This window comes from Episyrphus balteatus, chromosome 1 (assembly GCF_945859705.1).
Source record: "Episyrphus balteatus chromosome 1, idEpiBalt1.1, whole genome shotgun sequence".
Classification (NCBI taxonomy): Eukaryota; Metazoa; Arthropoda; class Insecta; order Diptera; family Syrphidae; genus Episyrphus; species Episyrphus balteatus.
In genome coordinates, this window is record NC_079134.1 from 92,928,591 (window position 1) to 92,948,961 (window position 20,371).

The following is a 20,371-nucleotide window of genomic DNA, read 5'->3' on the forward strand; positions in this document are numbered from 1 at the left end:
ACCAAGTAACTCTATTCTACTTTCGATTCTGTTCGCAAGTTGTTTGTTATTCCACTTTGAAATGGTACTAAGTGTGAAAGTAGAATCAAATGCCGGTAATGCCAATACTTTTCATTAAAATTTGCGAATATCGAACGAGTCTCACATAATTTTGACACATGAGACAAGACAAATAAAAAAAATTAAATAAACAGCTTCGGGTCAAAAACGAATTTGTTGTGAAACTATACCATGGTCAGTGTCTCGATTCGATTTGTTTATATAACTTTGTGAAATAAAAGGAATATCTACATGTAAAATGAGATAAAAATCAACAAGTGAATTAAAATAAATAAACATGGACAGTGTCGCGATTTGGTTAGTTTTGGATTCAGATGAAAATCAAGAACGAATTCGACAAATTGAACGAAGGCGTATAAGAGATAAATCTAATGTAATGGAGCTCAGCGAGGAAAGGTTTTACATTTTTAATCTAATAAAATAAATAGCTTAGTTCCAGCTTTGTTCAAAACTACCGCCTCTCAAAAGATGCCTTTTCATCTATTTACTAAACAATATTTCAACGGAACTAAGTGTTCGCAGAAAGCAAACTTCTGTGCCCAACATCATAAAGGTGTCAGCTACCTTGAAATTTTTAGGAATCGGTGGAGACAGGCATGAGGGACTTGCACAACAAAACAAAGATTATAACTGAGGTTGTAATTGCAATCGAAAAAGTATTTTGCCCGCAACTTATCAACTTAAGAATGACAGGGGATTAAATAGCAAAAAAATCACGAATTCCTGGGGTGGAATCGTGTAAGCTGATTTTTGATAGTTGACTGTCAAATTAAAGAAAATTCGTCTGTGTAAGATGATAGTCAAAAGTGACTATCATATTTTTTTGACTTTTTCAGCTGACACCTATTAAGGTGTCAATTTGATACAATTTAACATTTGTAGCATATTTTGTCTTGGTTTTCGTGGTGCTTTTACTTTGTTTGGGGAAAATGAATATTTTTGTGCCTGTGCAATTATTTTAAGCCTACAAAATTAAAATAAAGTAAATGAATATGAAATAGAAAATAGAAGAGTCAGACTTGAGGAACAAATTAAATTATATTTTTACCTCCCCGACTCAAAGAAATGTGCAATCATACCTTTGTACACAAAAAAAATAATTTCAAAATATTTCGTGTTTTTAATAGACTCGTACAAAATTTTCGAATAATAAAGAAACTTTTTTGAGTATATTACACATTCTGGATCTGCCATCTGAATTGAAAGTTTATATAATATTTTGTGGGATTCTTTGTAAGCGATCCTTCTCAAGTTTTGTTTGCCAGGTAGATATTAAAGTTATAAATTATTATTTTAAGCGTTTTAAAAAATATTAACTTATGTTTTTAATAATTGTCTTCTCAATTATTGTAGCTATGGAAGTGAAAACCTGAAACTCTTCATCAGTTATTTTAAAATTTACTGACGTTTGACAGATCGTCGCCCTAGTATTGGAGTGCCGTATACGCCAAATTACATTTTTTGAACTAGGTATGCAGTCGTATGTTTTCGAAGTTGCTCTTTTCAAATCTGCTATCCGTTTTTTTCTATCTTTTTTCGTTGCCGAGATATTCACTATTGTTTTGACAAAAACAAGAAATTTTGGGATTTACGTCAAATTTTTCATGCAATGCAAGAAAATTTTGAGAATTGTTTTGACGTAAGTTATGTTTTTTTTTGACGTACGTGTATATGAATAAAAGAAACTTCTGATTTTCATGGCGTATACGGCAAACTCATTTTGGACAAAAATTTAAATATTTTGACAACTAGACGAATTGCAGATGTCCAATAACATGTATATAAAAGACACATTTTAATTATATATCATACTAAAATATCAAAAAATACCAGCGGTTAGTTATTTCGCAATTATCTTCCGAACATTTAAATGCGATTTCCCAAAAATGTAAAAATGGCGTATACGGCACTTCAATACTAGAGCGACGAGATGTCAAACCCAAGTGATACCAAGTAAATCAAAATTAAAAATGATCTCAAAACGATCACCTTACACAGATGGAAAATAATTGACTATCAAATTTGATACTAAAAAATATGATAGTCAAATATCATTTTAGCCGATTCCACCCCCGGTGTGATTGGAAGGCCCGTAGCCAATGTTGAATTTAAGGTAGGTATTACCAGGTAGGGCATTGGTAATCGTTTAAATTTTTTTTCTCAGTTAAAATTGACAACGCTAGGATTTTTGCAATTGCTGAACGAAGGTTGAAAAAATAAGGGTCATTCCCATTGCAATATTTTATTTTTCTACTACTACATTTACAAATAGACAAATTTTGCACAGTTTTATTTTTTTATAAATAGCAGAAGTATATACAAAATTTAAAAAAAATTGTAGTCTGAATATTTGGTTGTTTTAGTGTAAGAAAATGTTCCATTTTTGCAACGATACAAGACCATTTGCATCGAATCGGTAATACCCCTGTTGATTTTGTTTGCAATGAATCCAGATTTTGGGGGTATACTGAAGAAAGAAAGTAGTGACTAAAGTAATCTTTAAACGTTAGTTTTTGTCACATAGCGTAATCTTTGACAAATAGTGGAATCTAATTTATTTCATTGTTTTTTCTTGAAAAATACAATATACAAATATACAACCAATTTAATTTTTTTTGTAAAAAATCTGCACTTGGTTTTCGAATATATAGAGTCTAGTCAAATAATTTTTGACCATAGACTGTTCTCTTGTTGGAATTGTTGACATCAAAATGAAAATTAGCATTTTTATGTATACGTATTTTATAACGAATTGAAAAAATGCCTCGAAAATAAATGAAATAAAGCACAACTTCTTTTGACCGTTTTTGGCAAAATGAAATAAAACTCCAATTTTTCTTTTTCATAATGACCTTATTTTAGATTATATCGCGCAATTTTGTCAGCTATTCTGTTACTTAATAATGCTTTTCAATGTTAAAATCTTGCTGCAAACCATGAGCGGAATTTTTTTTCTCTTTATGAGAAAAAAATAATATTAGATATTCAAGATTTTTATTACATTAAGCATGTAGTATGCAGGCAGTTTATATCTTAAAACAAAATTGTTCACCAGATTTTAAACCAAGCATCCCACCCCCCTCCCCCCACCCGAAACGAAATCCTGGCTACGGACCTGATTGATAGACAGCATTTCCGGCGCTCCGTCCCTGGACAAAATTTAAACCAAACACTCATTTTTAACCGATTTACAAAAACGAGGAGGTTATCATTTCGTCTGTATTTGTTTTTTTTTTTTTTTTTTTTTACATCATAGCTTTCGACCGGGTCAATCGATTTTGATGGTTCTTTTTGTATTTGAATGGTGGTGCAGTGTGGTCCCGTATGTGTATATTACATATACTATGTATAATAGGGTGGGTCAAAAGAATCGAAATTCTTTTTTTTTGAGTTTGTACTCCAAAAAATAGATTGCTAGACAACTCTAGAATACACACACCAAATATGAGCTCTTTATATTAATGGGAAGGTCCTACGCTTCGCAATTTTCTATTTTTACATCAAGCTTCTACTAAAAAAAAATCATTTTTTTATAAATCGACTTTTTTGCGAATTTCTTTACATATTCTTGTAGAAAATTGAACGCCCTACAAAAAAAATCTCATACACTTTTTTCGTTTATCTAACCGTTTAATAGATATTTGAGGTCCAAAAATCCAGAAAATCTTTAAAAATTCGTTTTTTGTTCTTAATTTTGTAACAAATTGAAAAATTATAATAATCAAACGCGCAACACATATTCTTGTAGGAAATAGATTGTTCCACAAACACGGTCTTATTAACTTTTTTCGTTAATCTAACCATTCTAAAGATATTCGAGGTCAAAATTTAAAAAAATTATAAAAACATTTTTGCTTTTAAAAATTTTCTAATTCACTGAAAACTCATTATTTTCAAAAAAGTAAGATATGTATGGGTCAAAATCATGGAGGTGAAAAGTTTGATTTCCAGGCATTTTTTTAAATCAAAATAACATTTATTTAAAGTTGTTTATCTCACTTACCAATTAAAATAGTAGGCACGCATTTACGAATATATTTGTTTCGGTTAGAGAAGTTTAAATTTCTTTTTTTTTTGCATCTTATATACCCAAAAACAGCGTTCCCGGACATGTCCATAACTCAAAAACTGATATTCAAATGACTTAAAAACACATTAAAGTATTTTTTTTTCTAAATACTACATATACACAATTCTTTTTATAAATTGGTACATCTCTTACAAAAAAATTAAGTTTTGTTATTTTTTATAATTAATAAAAGTTGTCCCAAGAAAATTGACGCATAAAACCAACATTTTTAATTCATCAATATTTTAATCATCTAACGTACAAATTGTGCTGCAAGCAGTTTTTAAAGTTGATTTTATAAAGATTTATCATTCCATGCTTATTTTTATGGATAAATATATAAAATGTATGTAAGAAGCTAGTTTTAGTTTCATTTTTAAGTAGCGTAGGTACATCAAGTGTCCCCTAGAATCAAAAACAATCTATTCCATTTTTTGTGAAAAATGAGTTAGAAACGCAGTTTATCTCAATTTTTCAACCTCTTTCTTTTAGTGTGGTTGAGCACTTTCAAAGTCAACTTGTTCCAGAGTTATACTTTATAGAAATATTACAGTTTGAATCAAAACGAATGTATTCCACATTCTTCACATCTTTTGAGAATCAAAACAACACTATTCCTGATATAAAGCAAAATATTTCTTTTTCTAAGTTTCAAAAGAAAACTATTCCTATGCATGACTTTCAAAACACTTCTATTCCAAAATTAATTATTAAATATTTTCGGAACGCGTTGGGTGACAAAAGAAAGCACAGTCAGTATAAAATCAAAAGTACATGTTTAATTCGATTCAGAAGTTGTTTTTTTAATAAAGCGGGAAAAAGTGCTTCGGAACGTTTTTTTTTTCAATAACTCAATAAAAGATAAAGTGGAATAGATTGCTTTTGATTCTAGGGGACACTTATTAACCGACATTCCGGGAACGCTTGTTTTGCCACTGCAATATAATCTCAAAAATATTTCGTTTAACTTTGTGACATAAAAAATAAAAATAAATTAAGGTCAAAACGTCATTTCCGGGAACGTCATTTCCGGGAACGCTCTTAGAATCTGAATAAATAATGCAATCTTATACTCATAATTTAGCATTTTTTTGGTATTTTTACTCAGAAGTCTATCTAAGTTTGGGTATAATATACACTTTTATCAAAAAAGTTACAATAAAACAAAAGAAAAAATTACTTATGGCCTAAGTGTTTCGGACGTGCATAAAAAGCATTTTTTTTTTGTAGAAATCGGTCTCTGTCCCAAGAAATAAAGTTATATTTGATTAATTTAGGACCTACTACCTTAAAAATTGCAAGTGACAAAATTGCAAGTGGCGCACTGTGGGCTAGAACGCTTTTTTAGCTGGAATTAATTATAGAAATTCTCGAAATAATCTAAAGTTGCAGCTAAAGCCATTAAGATGATGTCGAATGATATAATAATGATAATTTTATGGTACAACAGACACTAAAGATGACCAACAACAAAAATAAACGAAATATTATGTTAAATAAGGTTTTCCAATTTACAACAGATATTATTGGTATAAAAAACAAAAAAATTAGTTTTTTGAAGTTTGAACGCATCAAACTCGAAAATGGTGTCATTGAACGCTTACAAAAGTTGTTTTTACTAAATAGGGAAGGTAAAATGCTAATGCAAATAAAAAACCGTTATTTGAAAACATTCAACACGTTTTTTTTTCATCGTAAGTGGTTTTTTTGAACATTTTTCTCACTATACTTTCAGAGTTACAGCGAAAAAAGTTTGCTCTTGTAGGACATAGTTTTATAAAAAACATAATGTCATATAGGCTAGCTACTTTTTAAAATTATTTCTAGAGTGTGCCTACGCGTGCCTTTTTTTTAAAGCTTAGGAACATTCGTTTTATATGAAATCGATGCTAGTAACATACTTTACCTTAAAATTTATAAACAAAAGTTCAATATAATTACAATTTAATAGCAAATACTATATTAGGATATATCACTAATTGATAAACTAGCAAAATTTTCACAATCGATCCGTTAAAACAAACTCACTTAAAGAATATCTGGATAGAGGAAAAAGTGGACTTTTTGAAGTTATACTTCTTATGGGAGGGTGGGTATGAAAATTTACTTTTTGACAAGAATGTCAAAGGGATTATGACGCGATCACCCTGGGTAGCAGGGCTGTCGTTTCACCTTTAGAGTAGGCAGTACTTTAGTATTTAAAAATGCAGTACGCCGCAGTACGGCAAACATAAAACACACAACACGTTGCAAGTTACATGTTTCATGTGGCAAGTTGCATGTGGCAAGTCGTATGTGGCAAGTTGCATGTGGCAAGTTGCATGTGGCAAGTTGTATGTGGCAAGTTGCGTGTGGCAAGTTGCATGTGGCAAGTTGCGTGTGGCAAGTTGCATGTGGCAAGTTACATGTGGCAAGTTGCATGTGGCAAGTTGCATGTGGTAATTTCCATGTGGCAAGTTGCCAGGGTTGCAAAAAGCTCACATTTCAGCTCAGCTCAAATTTGAGCTAGGTACCATAGCTGAAAGTGAGCGCCCCAACTTCCAACGCCTATATCTCGGAATTTTGAAAAAATGAAAAAAAATTGATGCCAAAAGGTAGCGGGGACTCTAACTTACATTTGGGTACAACTCTCATTCCTGTAGGTCCACGCGTTCTCAAACCGGGAGAACTTAAAAGTAAAAAAAAAAAATAGGCACGATTCTGAAAAAAAAGGCATGATGTGGCGGTTTAACATGGAAGGCGATTTTTTAAAAATCTGACAATGTGCAAAGCGTAGACCCATGACACAAGCTATCATTTGGCATCACTCCCAAAAATTGCTCTCAAGCGGCTTAGCTTCCAGTAGCGTTCAAAGATTCGTGGATTTTTCGAAAAAAAATTTTACCCCAACTTTCAAACGCGATTTTCTCGGAATTTTGAAGAAAATCGAAAAACCGGATTATACCACCATCGGCTAGCTGAGAATATAAGCTTTCATATGGCACCACTCCCCTGTCTCTAGATCAAAGCGTTCCAACGCCTTTATCGCGGAATTTTGAAGAAAATGGAAATAAAATTTTTGATGCCAAAAGGTAGCGGGGACTCTAACCTACATTTGGGTACAACTCCCATCCCTGTAGGTCCACGCATTCTCAAATCGGGAGAACTTAAAAGTAAAAAAAAAAATACACCGAAAAAAAAAACCAATATCAATTTAACATTTTTTAAATATCAAATTAACATTTCTTAAATATCAGCCAAAAATGCTCTATAAAATGTGTTTAATGATATTTAAAATGTTAAAACAACATTTTTATTATCAGGATGATATTTAAATGTCACATTTTGGAATTTTTTTTTGATATTTTATTATCATTTTTTCATATCAATTTCTCATTCCAAATTATTGAAAAATATTAAATACAAAATTCTTAATGTGTACTAATTTAAAGGCGCGTTGTGTTTTTTCGAAGTAAAATGTATGATTTACTGATAAAATTTGATCGGCACTAAGATTTTACTTCACATAGTTTGGGAGAAAATAACAAAACAATTATATCACCTATAATAGAAAAAATAATATGATCATTATTTTGTAAAGAATATTCCCTTTCAGTAATGTTTTGAAAAAAGAAAGAAAATTCTTTTAATAATAAAAATAATAAAAAAGAAAAAGAAAGAAATAGGTTTCATTATAATAAACTAAAACGTAAAATCTAGTCAACATTGATATTTTAATTGTCAAAGTGAAATTTTCACCATCCCATCTGAAATTAAAAAATGTGAAAATGATATGATAAAATATCAAAATTGATATTTTAATTGTTGGACGACTTTTGTCACTGAAAAATGTTAATTTGATAGCTGTTATTATCAATTTTTTTTTTTCGGTGTAGGCACGATTCTGAAAAAAAGGCATGATGTGGCGGTTTAACATGGAAGGCGATTTTTTAAAAATCTGATATTGTTAAAAGCGTAGGCCCATGACACAAGCTATCATTTGGCATCACTCCCAAAAATTGCTCTCAAGCGGTTTAGCTTCCAGGAGCGTTTAAAGATTCGGGGATTTTTCGAAAAAAAAAAATTTACCCCAACTTTCAAAACCGATTTTCTCGGAATTTTGAAAAAAGTCGAAAAACCGGATTATACCGGAATTTTTTTTTTATGATAAAAAAAGAAATATTTTACTAAAAATATAGAAATATATTTACTATCAAAAACACCAAGAGAAAAGATCACGAAACATTATCTGTCTTATTTATAAAAATATCTATGTGTTAAAATAATTCCATTAATAACTAGAACCAAACATCTTAAGCTATGGTGTTATATAAAAGTTTAAAATATATTCATATTTCATTATACTTTCCAAATAAAAATCAATGTATCCTCTAACCCATCACAGCTCAGCTCAGCTCACTTTACCTTAGCTCACCCAACAGCTCAGCTCAGCTCACCGACAGCTCAGCTCAGCTCAACCATCAGCTCAGCTCACTTTCAGCTTAGCTCAAATGAGCTGAGCTATGGTACATAGCTCAAAAGTGAGCTAGCTCAAAATTTGAGCTGAGCTGCGAGCTGAGCTCAGCTCACTTTTGAGCTTTGTAGCAACCCACACACACAATCCTCATAAAATTACCATATAGCATATTTTATGCGCAATTTGTTTACTTTCATTAAGCATATACCGTACGTTCTGAACCGCACAACATGAGTAAATTTCACAGATTAAATTGAAAACTACATGGACGCAAGGAGGATGAAAGAATTAATTTATTGTTCACTTGATAAAAATGTAAAAAACGAAGTGTGGATTAATTAAATTAATAATAGAAATTAAAAATATCAAATGAAATTCATTTATATAACTGAATGAGAAGTATAACTTAACGAAATAAAAAGAAAGGTAGGCCTAAAAACTCCTGGTACAAGCAAATGCAAAAACACCAGCATTCAGTTGGCCTCAGAAACGGAACAATACAAAACCGGGAGGCTTGCCGCCGATTTCTGAGGTCAACCCGGCGAACCCCACAGGCGGATAACTAGTGTGAAGCAGTAACGTGGGAAGGTTATGATCCCCTCGACATCGAGATCATAACAGCGCCGAGAAAAAGGAAGAAGAAGAAGAATGAGAAGTATAACTTCAGTCGCGTGTACATGTGTACACACACTCTTTTTTTTTGTTTTTTTTTCGAAAACTTGCTTTTCGATTATGTTTTTATGTATCCAATGAATGCTTTGACCTAAATTTTGAAAGAACAATTATAGCTAGTCCATTTATCTATCGAATAAGACTAAAATGAGCAATATTTAATTAATTCCTGCTAAAATAGCGTTCTAGCCCACAGTGTGGCGCCTCAAAAAAAAGAAAAATCATTTTAAAACAATTTCTTAAAATCACGAAAAAAGCATACTTTTTAATGCATTTATGTAACAAAATGCAGTTTATTAAAGTATATTAGTTTAACTTAAAAAGAAATAAATTTTAATGTTACCTACTTCTCAGGCTCAATTGACAAGTTTACCTTTATATCTGACTTTTTTGTTTAAACACATTTAAAGAGATCTAGATCCAGTAGATACAGTTGGTTATATTTGAACAATATTTTTTTCAAAATCTTTTTCAACTATATGAATGTCGTTTTCGAATGGAATCAATCAATGATTCACTCATTCTGAAATCCAATAAAAAAGCTTGAATCGCTTCCACTCTATTCTGTTTGGTGAAAAATAAAAGAAAAAATGTTTTTGCTTTTTCACTAGAAGACGTTTAATTATTTAATGTCGTTTTCGATTGGTTCTCCGGAAGCGTCCGGAATCATTCAGAAGCCTTCTGAAAGTGATTTATTCGCACGAATATGATAGACAGAATGCTGCTCAGAATAAAAGTCCTCTTCTTGAATTCAAAATAGAATTCACTCAAATAATCAAATGTCAAACCAAATTTCTTAGTAGAAAAGCAAAAAATATTTATTTGATTATTCAACAATACAGATATAAAATTCCAGAATTGAGTGGAAGCGATTCGGACTGTTTTATTGGATTTAAGAATGAGTGAATTCTTGAGTGAAACCACTCGAAAACGACATAGGTAAGTATTGGTGATTTTGAGTGAATTCTGTTTTGAAATCAAGAAGAGAATTTCTCTTCTGAGAGGCATTTTCGTGCGAATAAATAAACGCTTTCAGCAGGCTCCTAACTATTTTTTTTATTCTCACACACAAAAGTAGTTTTTATGAGAAATGGAAGAACTGTCAATTTTTCAAGAGTTGGGAAATATAAACTCGGGAGTAGTTCTCGCGTCTAGTTTCAAATAAATGAAAATTGTGGACAATAAGAATAATAAATACCGAAAGTTTTAGTGCTTGCACCTACATATTTGCAACTATGTAAATCTTAATCTATTTAATTCTTTAAAGTACAATACTTTACAAATACCTAACCCATTTTAATTTTGTTTTGACACATAAATATGACAGTACAGCTGAGCTGATTGATATCTATTCTTTTCAGTCCAGTTCTGTTTTTTTATTCATTACAGTCTGGAAATCGTCGGTCTATTCTTTTCCATATCCGAAAAAAAAAAAAATAAACACACTCCATCTCCATATTACCAGATATGATTAAGTGATCTAAATATAGGGGCGCCTTTGCAAAAATTAAATTGGCTGGGGGAATATAAGCATTGCTTTAGTTTTTCAAAAAAAACTGGGGCGCTTTTGTATTCAAAGATGAACGAAGATCAACCCAAAATTGGGAACGCCTTCATTCTTCAAAATGTTTAGGACAAAAAATAAGAGCGCCGTCAATTTAAACAAGTCGAAAACGATGGTCTTCCGGGGAGGATCAGGACGCTTAGCTCAAAATGAAAAATGGTTTTATGGTAAAGATCTAATCGAAACAGTGAAAGAGTACCAGTACTTAGGATTTACGATATCAAGCAACCTCAACATCGAAAACCACCTTACCAAAAAACTATTGGCATCCAAAAATGTGATAGGGACAGTTTGGAAAAATGTGTATGGGAACCAGGACCTCCGTTTCAGCTCAAAATACAAAGTTTTTGTTGCTACTTCCGAAGCAATTATGCTTTATGCAGCTCAATCGTGGGGATAGCGTCAGTATGAAACCACTGAAAAACTGCTTAGATACTATCTAAAACGTCAATTCCAGCTTCCAGATACAACACCAAACTACATGCTTTTCATAGAAACAGGTCTTTCACCTTTATACCTAACATTACTAAAACTCCACTTTCAATATATAACCAGCTAATTTACAGCCGGACCGAAAAAATTTCTCGCTAAGTCGCTATTTCAGCCATCAAAGCCAAAAGTTCCTGGTTTGAAGAGTGGAAAAACTTAGCTGATATGTGTGCGCTGCCGTTTAATTTAACCTTAGACAACTTGCCAACATGGAAACCATATTTGGATGACCTGCTCGAACAGCTTCACTCAAAACACAGAGCGGATAGTAATAAATAGGCAAAGAGTTCACTACATAGGGAAACATATTCCAAGCTATCACACAGAGAAAAATAGAACACATAAAATAGAACAAAAACAATACGATTTCTCTATGGTTTTCATCCAAGAAGGAAACCTTATTAAAACAATCGGGTTTTCCTTATTGTTTTAAAATCTGCAAAAATAAAAAAAATGATGACCAGGTTGGAAATCGAACTGGAGACTTCAAATCATTAGCCGCCCACCTTACCACCTGAACCAACCTGCCATGAAAATATTGATCGCGATTTTTGTTCTAGTGCTAAGTTGCAAAAAAAATCAACGTTTCAGTCAAATTTTAATAAGATTTTCTCTATAAAAATAATAAGAAATCTCCTTAAAAAAACCTTATTAATCGTTGATTTTAATAAGATTTCCTTATGAAATGTATGCACGGTAAAACAATATGGCAGTCTGTTAGTTTTTAGCGGGTCATATTTTTCTTTGTGCATATAATCTTGGTCGGGCGAATCATTTTAGCGACCATCTCACTGCAGAGAATATTCAAATGATCTTTCGAGCAAGAGGAGAACTGTTGCCGCTAAATTTCATTCCACACAATACGATCTACTGCTACTGGGGGGGTTTCCATAGCATTTTAATGGAAGATGGTTGACTAATTGTTGTATAACTTTTGCAGTTTATAAGATAATCTTATGAAAGTACTTTTTTGAAAAGGTAATAAACGTACGAATATTTTTGAGTCATTTAAATTTTAGAAACATTTCTTGTGCGATTTTTATAAGGGTCGAAAATGATTTTTTTCCTGCAAATTTAGATTGAATCAGAATTTTGGTTGGGGCACCGTTGTTTATAAACTTTTTACTTTTTTTTTTTTTGTTTTATAATGATCAAATGTGTTTTCATGCAGTACGTGAAACAGATTTTTTTTTTTTTTATTAGAAAAAAAGCTTCGTTTATTTGTTGTAATTTCATGTTTTTTTACTCACTCTTCTTAGAATAACTTTACCGTTTATTACTGTTTTTAGATGAAACAAAAAGAAAAAAATAAAGTGAAATTAGGAGAATCCAATAAAATTTCTAAAATTTAATTTGAAGTTAGTTTGAACGGTTAATTTGAAGGAAAGGTGTCAAAATGCACTTTTTTAGCATTTTAGTCGTTAGGCAAAGCGTGATAATTTTTTAAATGTTTTTGTATTTTTTAATGAGAAGTTAATAAAGTTGTTCATGCAACCCGTTTGCCAAAAAAAATATTTTTTTATTTACACACTAAAAATTTGATTTTAATAAACCAATATTTGCATTCTGTTTTTGGGGAAGGGGCAGTCAAAGCATCCACAATTTATTTTTATTATTTTTTTTTATTATATTTCAAATCAGTTTCAAAAAAAAAATATATGTTTTTGCTCACAGTATTTTTAATATAAATTGTTGAAAAAGTGTATATTTTAGCTTTTTTTACTTTAAAAATTCCATTGATCACGCACACATGCAAATTTAGTTCAAAAGAATGCCACGCATAAGGTGGCGCTGATGAACTCTTTTTTTCTGTTCTTTTCTATTTATTGAAAAAAAACTTGCTCTTGCGCTCTCATTTTCTCGTTATATTTTGTTTTTTTTTTTTGTGTTTACATAATACTTTTTTTTTTGTTTCCTATTTCCTTACTCAGGCAGGCAGAAATCATTCATGAAATTATGAAGATGATGCAGAGAGTAGGTAGATAGTAGATATTTTTTGCAAGATTATTATCTTTGGTTTTCAAAAAGGGTTGTTTTGTTCTTGTTGACTCTTGGGTTTTTCCTAACAATTCATTTCGTGTTTATAATATCGCATCCGCGCTTGCGAGTTGACACTTTTGGGTTTTTTTTTTGTGTCAGCGAAATTCTTTGCATTGTGTAATATTCACATCGCTCGTGCGGGGATATAGGTAAAGGATTAGATATGTGGTATGCATTTGTTTGTGTGTAAAAATGTGTATTGACATTTGACATGTGCTTGTGCACAATGATTGATTTCCATATTTAGGTTCAGGGCCGTCTTTAACTATCCTGGGGCCCTTGGGCACACAAGAATTTGGGGCCCTTTTGGTTAGTAAAATAAGTAGGTACAGTGGTGGGCTTAAAGGCAATGGTTATAGTTAAAAAGGGGTGCCAATATATCGTTTCATATAAAGTAAAGGGGGTGCCAATAATACGTGCATCGAGACATCAATCGTTGCCACTACCAATAATTGTACCCTGTATCCGTTATAAGTTTCAGTTTGAAGAATTGGAAAAAAAGAGCTCAAACGGATTGATAGATTTGTTAAAAACTCGGTACAGACGATTTCTACGTAATTTTCAAGAGCCGTTTTTTTTATTTTTTGCCTTTTTATTTTAATGTCTCTTTTTCAACGGATATCTACAATATAAAGTTTTCGAGATATTGCAATTTTCTCAAAAACGGATAACGATTTTGCTTTGAAAAAAAAATATGTTTTGCTGCAAATAAGGCCGCACTTTTGAAAGAAGAAAAATATTTTTTGGACCGTTATTAACGGTACCTACTTGCCATAGAACCGATTTCTTAATGAAAACGACACAACCGTTTTAATGAAAATTTTTACATAAAAAGGTTTTTACTGACATTAAAACTAAGAAAACTTAAAAAAAAAAATTATTTTGGATATTTTTTTTTGTGTGCCGGGGATGACAGCACCATGTCGCGACAGTGCCAGCACACAAAAAAAAGTTGTATGTACCAGGAACCAGACCTATCTTTCTATATGTGTTTGGATACGCTGAATCCGATTTCAAGTCCGTTTTTCCCGGTCACCCTCCAGTTTTGAGAAAAATGCAACAATGACCCCAAAAAGGTAAAAAACTTCCTTTTTTTGAGTTTTTTGCATTTTACTCAAAACTGGAAGGTGACAGGGCCAAACAGACTTGAAATTCCAATTCAGCGGGTCCTAAAACATATAGAAAGATAGGTCTGGTTCCTGGTACAAGACATTTTTTTTTTGTGTGCCGGTGTTATTTTTGCATTTAAAAAATAAATTTTTTTTTTTTTTTGAAAAACAATTTTTTTAAAAGTTATTTAATGAATTTTATGTGTCAATCTTTAAATACGAGAGCAATTCGCAATTCAAATTAAAACCATTGTACCATGGCGTTTTCCATTGAACCAAAACATTGATGTACCGTCGACGAGCCGGCAATAGTTTTTTCTCAAACGTTTTCCAACGGAAAATGTATTGATGTTTTTTGCCGACGAATTGATTCTTTTTCGTCTTTTAATACGAATTACTCATATTTTTACACTGATTTTAACACGCACTACAAATTTGACAGTTTTGCAAACTTCAAACGAAATTATTATTTAAGGAAAAAGATAATGAAAGAGAATTCGTTGTTTTTATGAATAAATAATAAATAATCTTACCTACAGTAAAAAAAAGGTATTTTTCTTGTTTTTTGAAAATATTACTGTCTTATTTTTTTTTTTTGAAAATTGAATTTGGGTTTGGTGGTTTGGATTTAAAATTTTGTCCGCATACAACGCCACATAGTTTGTTTTCTTTTTAAAAACATATATTTTCCGCATAGGTGTAGAAAAAAATTTATTTGATTGTTTGGCTGCCATATAAAAACTAAAATTTTTTAGTAGATGGTCTGACCGACAAAAATGTTTTGAGAATATAATATTCGTTCCTTCGGGGCCCCCCTGAGAATGGGGGCCCTGGGCACGGGCCCCGTGTGCCCTTATGGTAAAGACGGCATTGTTTAGGTTGATTTCTGGGTTGTATTGTTTATTATACTACACTCGCGCGTGCGTGCGGGGTTATATAATATACATATGTCCTTTTGTTTTTCATTGTCTACAGAACCAAAAAAGTAGCTAATGCCTATCTGAATTTATAAATAAAATATCAGTTTGAAAAAAATAGATCATTGTTTTTCAAAGTGTTGAGCTTGAAAATTATTTTTGAAAACTTCCCTAAACTTTGATTACATAATTGAAAAATTAATTTCAAGGTTTAAAAAAAAGTAACTTATAAGTTATTAATGCTGCCTTATTTTTGTTTCCTAATAATGTAGGTAGGTATAAGTAAATAAAAAACAAAATCGATTCAATTACGAACTGAGTTCATTACATTGGTGACTTAAAAAAAAATCTTTATTAAAAAGGTTTTGAAAGTAAATTGGATTGATATCGAGTCCATCCTCAAACAACATACACATAAGAACCTAAACATTCTATATATTGTAAGTAAATACATTTCCATGTCAGCCGGCACGCGCTAGTTTTTTTTTTTTTTTTGACGGTAGGAAATCTTCAAAAGACACTTGGCAGTATTCGACACCAAGTTTCTAGTATTCAAGACGGACACCATTTCAGAATTGGTATGACATTGCAGTCTCTGATTATGGGATACAGCGTATTTTTTAACAACTTCTGTAACCGTTTCTATTTGTAAGTCACGATGTAGATCGCTATTTCTTATGTACCAAGGTGCATTAACTATTCCACGAAGGACTTTGTTTTGGAAGTTTTGGATGATTTCGGTATTTGTTTTCTTTGTACAGCCCCATAATTGGATACCATAGGTCCAAACAGGCTTTAGTACTTGATTATACAGCATTATTTTGTTTTGGGTTGATAAATCAGAGTTGTTACCAAGTAACCAGTACATTTTTCTATATTTCAAGTTTAGTTCTTCTCTTTTCTTTTTGATGTGCTCTTTCCACTTTAGCTTTGCATCCAAAGTCATTCCAAGGTATTTGGCCGTATTGGCGTAAGGTACAGCTTGATTATTAATGAATATTGGAATATTGTTTATCTTTTTATTTGTAAAGTTTATATGTGAAGATTTTGTTTCATTGAGTTTGATACGCCATTTTTCGGTCCAATCTCTGACTGTGTCGACGGCATATTGCAGCTTTACTGCTCCCCTAGAGACACATTTGTCGGGTACCAAAATTGCGGTATCATCTGCAAAAGTAGCCATTATGGTGTGATTCCCAACTGGGATATCCCTTGTGTATAGCAAATACAGGGTAGGACCTAGGACACTTCCTTGTGGTACACCGGCTTCTATTTTCTTCAATTCCGAATATTCTTGATCGTACCTTAGTCTAAACAATCGGTCTGAGATGTACGATTTTAATATTTCATAGTACTGTCTGGGAAGATCCCTTTGCAGTTTGTACTCAAGTCCCTCATGCCAAACCTTGTCAAAGGCTTGAGCAACATCTAAGAAAATAGCTGAACAGACTTGTTTTTCTTATAATGCTTTTTCTATTACATCCGTTATTCTATGAACTTGGTCTATCGTGGAATGTTTATTTCTAAAGCCAAACTGATGATTTGGGATTAACCTTCTTTCTTCTATAATTTTGCTAAGTCTCTTCAGAAGCAGCTTTTCAAAAACTTTTGCCATAATTGGTATAAGCGATATTGGTCTGTAAGACGTCACTTCTGTAGGTGGCTTACCTTGCTTGGGTATGACAATAACTTCAGCAATTTTCCAATGGTGTGGGACATACCGTTGCTTAAGGCATGCATTTATTATATATTGGAGTTTTATGAAGGCTTTCAAAGGCATTTCTTTCATAACCTGAGCAGTAATTAGATCGTAACCTGGTGATTTTTTATTTGATAGTTGATGTAAACACATACTTTTTATTTCTTTTAATCTTACAATTGGATCCATTTCCCATCTTGAGATTTCAAGGGAGAGTTTAGTAACTGCGGTCTTTTCAGGCGCTTGGCTGCTTTCCATAGCGAAAAATCGGTTGAAGCATAAGTCGTTAAATCTTTAGGAATGTTCTGAGTGAATCATTTTTGAATTTATAAATTTGTTTTTTTAAGATTGTTGCTTATACGGTTAAACGTTGTTTTATCATCTGGAAATCTAGTATTTTGCCATTTTCTTCGAGCTCTTCTTTTCTCTATTATCAACTCTCTTATCTCTAAAGGATATTTTATTTCATTTTGTCTTCTATTAGAAAATGTTGGAGTACTTTCTTCAGCGGCCTGTTGCACATCAGCAATAAATTGTTCCACTTCATGGTCAATTTGCTCGATTGTATCCATGGGAGATCTTAAATTTATAAAACTTAAAAGCCTTTCTCTAAAATCACTCCAGTTTGTTTTCTTATTTACAAGCTTTGGATTACTTTTTATTACTTTATCTGATGACAAGTCATAATACCTTCGACACTAATGTGATTTCGTTTGATTCCTTTAGCTACGAAAAAGTCAATAAGGTCTGGTATTTTGTTAGTATCGGAAGGCCAGTAAGTAGGCGACCTGGAGGAATAGAATTAACGATTGTATTTACGGCCTGCTTGGAAAAGTCTTTTGCCTTTAGTTGATATAAGTCTTGAACCCCAATGGGTGTGTTTCGCATTGAAGTCTCCACCAACAAGAAAGTTATGCCCAAGAAGATTTAATAGATCTGTATAGTCATCTTCTGTCGGGGAGCGCCTTGGTGGGCAGTATATAGCTGCTATCTTAAACTCTTTCTTTTTCATACCAATACTAATAGTTGTTACTTGCATATTTTCATTAGTAAGCTTGGGTTCTTCATAATGTTTTAAGCTTTCTTTTATAAGAATCGCCGATCCACCTCTTGCCTTGTCAGCTGGATGTGGAGCGTGGTAACATGAATAGTTTTCTATTACATTATCTAGACTTTGCCCATTGGAGAAGTGAGTTTCGGACACCAAGCAAATATCTAAATGTTCTAGATCTAAAAAGATTTTTAATTCGGATAAGTGTTGTAAAAGACCGTTTGCATTCCATGTAGCGATTTTAAGTGTTCTGTCCATCATTGTTTTTTAAGAGCGACTTTTTCGCTTAACGGTTTGATATTCAAATCCTGTTTATCAATTCTTTGAAGAATGAGGTGTAGCATTTCTTTTATGGAAGTCTCTTCATTCTTCCGCACATTTTTTAGAATCTGAGAATAGGCTTTATTTTCATCGCTTTTACTTTGAACAGCTTTTTTAGGCGGTTCATTCTTAGTATTGTTTTCAGCAGTTAAATCGGTATTAACTGTGTTTCTGGGTTTGTCTCTAGCAGATGTATTTTTGCTTCTGAACTCTTGGAATTTTTTGGCAACTGGGCAGCCTCTATAGCTTGCCGGGTGATTACCCTGGCAGTTCACACATTTTGCTTTCTGATCTTTGCTCATCGGACAATTTTTAGTTGCATGTTTTCCTTCGCACTTTACACAAGCAAACTCGCGGTTGCAGTATTTTTGGGTATGACCAAAAGCTTGGCAACGTTTTCACTGCGGAACAACTTTAGATTTTCGGAGTGGTTCAATTTTAACAGCTATGCCCAAGATTGATCTTACTTTATAAATCTCCTCGACACTTTGTTTAATATCAAAAGTTAGCATGAATAAAGGTAGTAACCTCTTACTTGTCGTCGATTCTCCAGAGGAGTTTTTTATTGTCTCATTCTTAAATAGATTGACTGCATCTAGGGCTTGGAAGCCTTTTTGTACAAGATCTTCCACTACTTCCTCGGGAGAGCACGAGGATTGAAGACCTCTGGCTACTACTTTTATTGGCCTTGTAGCTCTGTTCTCATATGAGTGCCATTGAATTTGGTGTTTGCTCAGTTCTTCAGTGACAGATCTATACTCGTCGGCTTCTTCGACTATGTACGCGCTAGTGCGAGACAAAAATTATATCAATGCACCCATATAACACGTCATCTACCTGCTTCTCCGCTAAACAACTATAATTATTATTATAATGCAAAAAATTTCTCTGATACACAAAAAACTCAAATGCCATCCACAACAGCAACATGGAAACAAGTTTCTTTTTCATTTCAAAAATAAATAGGTATACACTCCAGAAATCTTTCATGAAAATATTGAATTTCAAACCAGTTTTCGTCCACAAACACCATATCCATATAAAGATCTATGTAGTATACCTACATCCATTTGCATGTCACCCCGCACGCGTGAGTGCGATGGCGATCTCACAAAGAGACAATGAATGAAAACCATAACCAACATCCTGAGAGTAAAAAACCAGAGAATTCGATGGCGAGAGAGCGAAACACATTCACTAATACACACAAATGCTTTCACATGAGATTTGACTTTGCTGAAAAAGGGAACCCAGTCTTAAATGACGAAAACTGGCAGAAGTTAATTAAATTTGTAAAATATGCTTTAAACTACAGAAAAAAAATAATAAGAGAAGATTTTTTAACAAAAATGTAAAACTCGATTAACTTAAAATTATTCAATGTTTATTATTACAATTCTAAGCTATCTCCTGGCTGACGGCCCTTATGGCCATGCCTCAAAAAACGTATTTATAAAACAATGTACATATATGTTTAAGCATTTTGAGATAAATAAATATTCTATTCTATTCTATTCTATTCTATTCTATTCTATTCTATTCTATTCTATTCTATTCTATTCTATTCTATTCTATTCTATTCTATTCTATTCTATTCTATTCTATTCTATTCTATTCTATTCTATTCTATTCTATTCTATTCTATATTCTATTCTATATTCTATTCTATATTCTATTCTATATTCTATTCTATATTCTATTCTATATTCTATTCTATATTCTATTCTATATTCTATTCTATATTCTATTCTATATTCTATTCTATATTCTATTCTATATTCTATTCTATATTCTATTCTATATTCTATTCTATATTCTATTCTATATTCTATTCTATATTCTATTCTATATTCTATTCTATATTCTATTCTATATTCTATTCTATATTCTATTCTATATTCTATTCTATATTCTATTCTATATT

At 32.0% G+C, this 20,371-nt stretch overlaps 1 protein-coding gene and 1 long non-coding RNA gene across 9 annotated transcripts in view; both read left to right on the forward strand.

The window, feature by feature from the left end:
- Nucleotides 1-20,371, forward strand: part of LOC129921226 (SLIT-ROBO Rho GTPase-activating protein 1-like) — a 747,084-nt gene that overhangs the window by 12,163 nt on the left and 714,550 nt on the right. The window lies entirely within an intron of this gene.
- LOC129921234 (uncharacterized) lies at nt 9,292-19,397 on the forward strand. Its single transcript, XR_008773490.1, has 3 exons — nt 9,292-11,211; nt 11,254-13,597; nt 15,338-19,397. It is a non-coding gene; the product is annotated as an uncharacterized LOC129921234 (long non-coding RNA).